At 48.5% G+C, this 5,718-nt stretch overlaps 2 pseudogenes across 1 annotated transcript; both read right to left on the reverse strand.

The window, feature by feature from the left end:
- Window positions 1–557: 557 nt before the first annotated feature.
- On the reverse strand, window positions 558–2,082 carry LOC147428735 (large ribosomal subunit protein uL15x pseudogene; annotated as a pseudogene). Its single transcript, XR_015185944.1, has 2 exons — window positions 1,957–2,082; window positions 558–1,780 (listed from the first exon to the last, which is right to left on the reverse strand). The product of XR_015185944.1 is annotated as a large ribosomal subunit protein uL15x pseudogene (transcript).
- On the reverse strand, window positions 1,798–3,757 carry LOC147428736 (uncharacterized; annotated as a pseudogene).
- Window positions 3,758–5,718: the final 1,961 nt, after the last annotated feature.

Raw genomic sequence — 5,718 nt, forward strand, 5'->3', positions numbered from 1 at the left:
GTTCCACAAAAGTAGGCCTGACTCCGCCACTAGGCAGCGAGCTCTGCATGGAAGGGGTGTGCATGCTCTCCACCAATATAGCCAATTACACTCTCTCTCTCTCTCTCTCTCTCTCTCTCTCTCTCTCTCTCTCAGACTTAGCACCGTCTCTATAAGTCATTCACAGTGCTGGAAAAAAACCTAGGTTTAGTGTAACTCCACCTACAAATTTTGAGATTTACCTCTAAATTTTATAGTTGAAGGTGAGAAAAATTCCAAAATTTGAAAAAAATTATTGTAAATTGGTATAAAAACCTTCAGATTTAGTCAATTTACCTCAATTGTTTCTAACTTGTAGGTTTGAGAAGTTTTTGAAAAAAAATATTTTTCGAGCACTCATCACTCACTCTCAGCGGAGTTTAGTGAATTTTGAGTGTCGTGTCTTGTTCACTCGCAAGGCTTCTCTCTGTCACGCACTCAGGGTCTCAAAAGCAAGTTGAACTCTCTCTCTCTCTCTCTCTCTCTCTCTCTCTCTCTCTCTCTCTCTCTCTCTCTCTCTCTCTTTCTTTGGAAAAAAGTTTAGAAAGACATTTCCAAAATACCAGATACAAGCCCGTCCAAAAGACTCAAAAATCACTCAACGTCCATCCAATTGGTGGCTTCAACCACAGTGGCAATGCTCGTAGCATGCATCTTCTAAGAGTTTTATGATAGAAGTCATATTTCACGAGCCTTCTTCCTCTTCTGGCTTATGCACTAATTAGAAAACTCTCTACTTCCTAACAACAGGAACATTGGTACGTTGACTTTGGTTCTGGATATCCTCCTTGCATCTAAACCTCTGTGGTGGCTCCCAAACGTAACTCTTTATTTTGTGCGGGATCTCACACGGATAACATGAGAGTGAATGGCGCATGAAACACACTACTGCATTTTGGCGTAAAGCTTGGGAAGTGTGTACCCATTATAAACGCAAGCATCTTGCACATCTCGCAAAGCATCTTGCTCAACAATGTTCCTTACAAGAAACCGCTTGACAACCTTGTCCTTGAGCACACGTCGCCCACGATTGGAGCACCTGATGGGGTTGGTGTGTCCTCTTTCGTGCTTGTTACATCCACCATCATGACTGCTTATGCCGCAACTGCTTCTGCTTCCTCTTTGTCAAGAAGATCTCTCTCTCTCTCTCTCTCTCTCTCTCTCTCTCTCTCTCTCTCTTCCTTTTTTTTTAATAAAGGGAAAGTCGGGTACATTCAATCATTGCTAGGACATCAAAACCCATCTCTACAAGTCCTCATTCAAAAATCCTTTATTGAGAAGCAAAAAAAGCCTCATCATCTGCCTACACGTGAATAGAAGGGAAGATCTGACCTCAAGCAGTGAGAAGGACGGCACCAGAAGCCTCTTTGATCTTCTTCTCCGCAAGCTTAGAGAAGAACTTGGCTTTAACGACCAGAGGAGTGGGGGGGGCATCACCTTTACCTAGCACCTTGAAGTACCCGAACTGTGTGACATCCAGCAAGGGCCCCTTTCCTTTCAGAGCAGACTTCGCACGGTCGGGCAGAAGCGAGAAGAGACGATCCACATTCACAATGGGACAGTGGAACTTTTTCATTGTCTTGTGGAAGTAGCGCATACCTACCTTCCCGCAGTACCCAGGGTGATATTTGTCGAGCAGAATGCGATGGTGGTGCATACCTCCTGCATTACCCCACAACCTTCGAGATGCTTCCTGTGCAGCTTGCCAATTCTTCCATGGCCTGCACTGACGTGACCTCTCTTCTTCCTATTCTTCTTCAACCTGGTCGTCATGGCAGCCTCCCTACTCTCTCTCTCTCTCTCTCTCTCTCTCTCTCTCTCTCTCTCTCTCACACACACACACACACACACACACACACACACACACACTACTATGGCGAGACTAAGCAGAGGGTTGGAGCGAACTTATCCGAGCACTATTATGGAGAGACGTCTTACCTATACCGCGGGATCCTTGAAAGAGGTAAACAGGAGCAATTCTGGATTTCAGAATTGCATTAGAAAGAGCTTGTGCTACAATGTGCTGGCCAACCACATCTTCAAACACTTTGGGCCTTTGGTTCAAATTTCTAGGTTTGTAATCACAAAGGGCAAGCTCTTTGCAGTCTTGTTGCACTGAGAGTTGGAGGTGCTCTGCATCGGCCATTTTCACAATCCGCCCGCCCTGTGTTGTTCCTGTCCGGCGCAGCACTGTTGTTGCATGCCACCAATTCCAACTCCCCATGCAACTCACTCATGGCCAGCCTCTCGAGCTCACCTGCTATGGAGGCGCCAGTATATTCCTCACTGCCATTGTAATCCTCCAATTCCGTTAGGAAAGGTCGCGGCTCTGCTACTACTGGTCTCGCTGCAGGATGATTCAATATTGATAAAACTTGCTCCGATTGATGCCCTGAATTCATGCTGGATCTCCTCCTTGTCCCCACGGAAGAACCTCTGCGTTCCTCCTTACTGCTAGCCAGCCCCTTGCCTTGCTTGGAAGGCTTAGACTTCTGCGAAGCTTTTCCACTTTCCTTCTTCCCAGGCCGCTCCATGGCCTGAACTTCATACTCGAAGAACTCAGACACAGATGGCACCACCCTGGAATAGTCTGAGTATAGCTGCTTGCTCATATTGCTAGCAACGGCCATTGGTGGTGACCTCAATACATCAGCCTTGCCAACTGTATGCTTTCTGTGGGAACGGCGTGTCTCATGTTGCAATAGAGGCGCTCGAGGTCGTGCTTCCCTCTGCTGTGCCATTACATAGTCCCAATCATGGTCAGAAACTTGCTCATCTGCATCTATAGGATCCTCCAAAGTGAAGGGGGAATTCGAGTGCATAGGCTTCTGCGCATCAATATTAGGATTTAGAATCAAAGGAGACAAAATTTGATCTCTCTGTCTCCACAGCTTATGCCCTTGCTCAAGCTTTGATGTCTTCTGCAATGCTTTGAATCTACCATCTTCATCTTGATGCTGTGTGAAAAATCCCACATGATAGTTTGACCCAAAGTCCTCAGTCGCCGAAGAGCTTACCCACTCTGTTGTTCTATCGTGTGAGATGGAGTGGGCATCTCTGTGTATGTCATCAAAGATACCATCATGAGCCCTTGAGTTGCACCCGATACGCCATTCCTCTGTGTTTTGTGTCTATGCTTGCAGGGACTTCCGCCCCTAAGTCCCAGCTCATTCTGGAGTCCAGATCATTCTCATAAGGAGACTGCATTCTTGCATCCCAGCTATTCATATGAGGAGATCGCTTCTGTGGGCTGAGCCATCTCTTCTAACACCAGTACCTTCACCATTTTGAAGTACCATGTCATGATCTTGCACAGCATCCCAATCGTGATCGAAAGCATGGTCGAGGCTTGCAAAATTGGGTTCATTAGCGATGGAGGAGATGCCCTTAACAGCGGGCGACTTTCACGACCGAGCTTTCAATGAGGGCGATTCCTTTGGCTGTTTCAGAGCATGAAGGTTTCGCATAAGGGGGAGCTCGCCAGGCTCGTCATCCTCCAACATAGTGATCAGGCAAGGTTGAGCAGGTATGTACAAGCTTAGTATGAGTGTGTGCGGGTTGTGTATGCACACAGGTAACTAATTGGAATTTGGGATTGCTGTGGTTTTGATCCTGAAAAGATGTGGCCTACTCCCTTCCGTGGGCGCTTGCATGCTTGTCAGTTAGGAAACAAGCAACGTTGCCTAATGCACAGCTCGACATTGCCGTGAACAAATGACGAGTCTATGCAGAAGCTTTATTGGTGGGAGACGGCACAAGGGTATGTCAAGGGGCGAAATCACGTACACAGTTCACAGAAAAGCAAAAATTTATGATTGAAACTCGTGCTGTGAAAGCGTACCCGGCCTGCCTCGTTTATATATGACACGGGGTCCAACTCGTGGGATCGACGGCAAGGCGCGTTCACGGCAGGGGCGCGCGATTTGGGCCGCCGGATCTCCGCAGTGGGGGGGGGGGGGGGGGGGGGGGACTTATGTACGTCTAGAGTCGCATCATCTACAGTGATGTGCGATAGGTGGGATGGATAGAACTGCGGCGTGTGGTGGGGGAGGTCCTGGGTTCAAGGCGCGACGGCCGGAGGGAAACCCTAATTTTTTGTCCGCCTGGAGATTTAATCGACAGTGGATCTCGTGGCGGCCGTCAATCCCTCGAGTTGACCCTGTGTGCTTTATAGACGAGGCCCGGCCTGCTCGAGGCTCCTTGTTTGCGTGTGTAGTGTGCGTGTCGATCTGGATGTAGAGAGAGAGAGAGAGAGAGAGAGAGAGAGAGAGAGAGAGAGAGAGAATATCTGTGGATGTAACGTGTGAAACAGAGAGAGAATCTCCCTCCTCAGCTAGTGAGAGAAGATGGATGCGGTGTCACCATGTGTGTGTGTGTGTGTGTGTGTGTGAGAGAGAGAGAGAGAGAGAGAGAGAGAGAGGTGACCTTGCAGGAGCGCAGCCTGTAGCAAGAGCGCAGACCGATAAATCATTTTGATAGCATTCAGATAGCAGAGCGTTGGAGCAGGTGTGGGGAATAAGCAGAGGGTTGAGCTGGTAGCCAGAGGCTCCACTTGACCTTAACAATTGCAGCCCTCACTCACTCGTCTCTCTCTTTCTCTCTAAAAAAAACTCTCTCAAAGAGCGCGCGCGGGCGCGCTCTTTGAGAGAGGGTTGAGCTGGTAGCCTGAGGCTCCACATGACCTTGACAACTGCAGCCCTCACTCACTCGTCTCTCTCTTTCTCTCTTAAAAAAACTCTCTCAAAGTGCGCGCGCCTCTTTGAGAGAGTTGAGTTTTTTGTGAGAAAGAGACATATCTAGCAGATAGGATGCGCACATGCAGGGTCCCGACCGATCTCAGCACCCCAAATCTTCCCCGGCCGTAATCCCCCGCTTTGCACACATGCGTCCCCCGCTTTGCGCACATGCTGTGGCGGCCATAGTAATACCGGCCTGTCACCGATCGTTAGTTTGCGCACATGCAAGCCGACCTGCATAATTCCGATGATCAGTCGTCAACTGTTGCAGACGATGTTGTGTTGTAGACGATCTTACTGAGCAGTTGGCTGTTGCAATTGTCAATACTGCAGGCGGTGGAGTGGATGGGTGCAGCTGCAACCGTCAACTCTGCAGGTTACTATTTTTAGGATGCCATCGCTTAGCCACCATTGCAAACGGCTAGGGAAAGGGAGTCACTTTCCGACGAAAGCGGTGGAAGAACGTTGAAGAACCAATTAGCTACAGTCCAGGAAAATGGTGGGGCACCATGGAATCTTTACCGGCCGGGGTTCTGTAGCTGGTGCATGTGCGCACCCTAAGAGATAGCAAGGCTCAAAGCAAGCGGACAGGCAAGGTTTCAGCGACAGTTTTGTACTAAAGATCATATCTTTACCTTGCAGTCATTTGTCGAGCAATCGCAGAAGCAAGCTCAGCGCCATCGATTATATTGCCGCTTTGTGGATTTCTCATTCCATTAAAAGGGTTTTTCCAGCGTTTCACTGGCACCTTCCCAACTATGACCTATGCTTGTTCACGTTACCAATCTCTCTGTTCTCATTCCCCATTCTATGTATGTTCTCATTTGTAGAGCAAGCTTAGCTTCGTTGATTCTCAATGAGAAATTTGAGGGACAAGTGCCCCTTCCACCCATGCTTTTTGGTTGAGATATGTTGGGCATCGGAGAACGGGGCAAGTCTCCGAAATTCAAATCAGCGGGGCTTT

Source organism: Adiantum capillus-veneris, chromosome 23, assembly GCF_014529385.1.
Source record: "Adiantum capillus-veneris isolate H3 chromosome 23, ASM1452938v2, whole genome shotgun sequence".
Lineage (NCBI taxonomy): Eukaryota > Viridiplantae > Streptophyta > Polypodiopsida > Polypodiales > Pteridaceae > Adiantum > Adiantum capillus-veneris.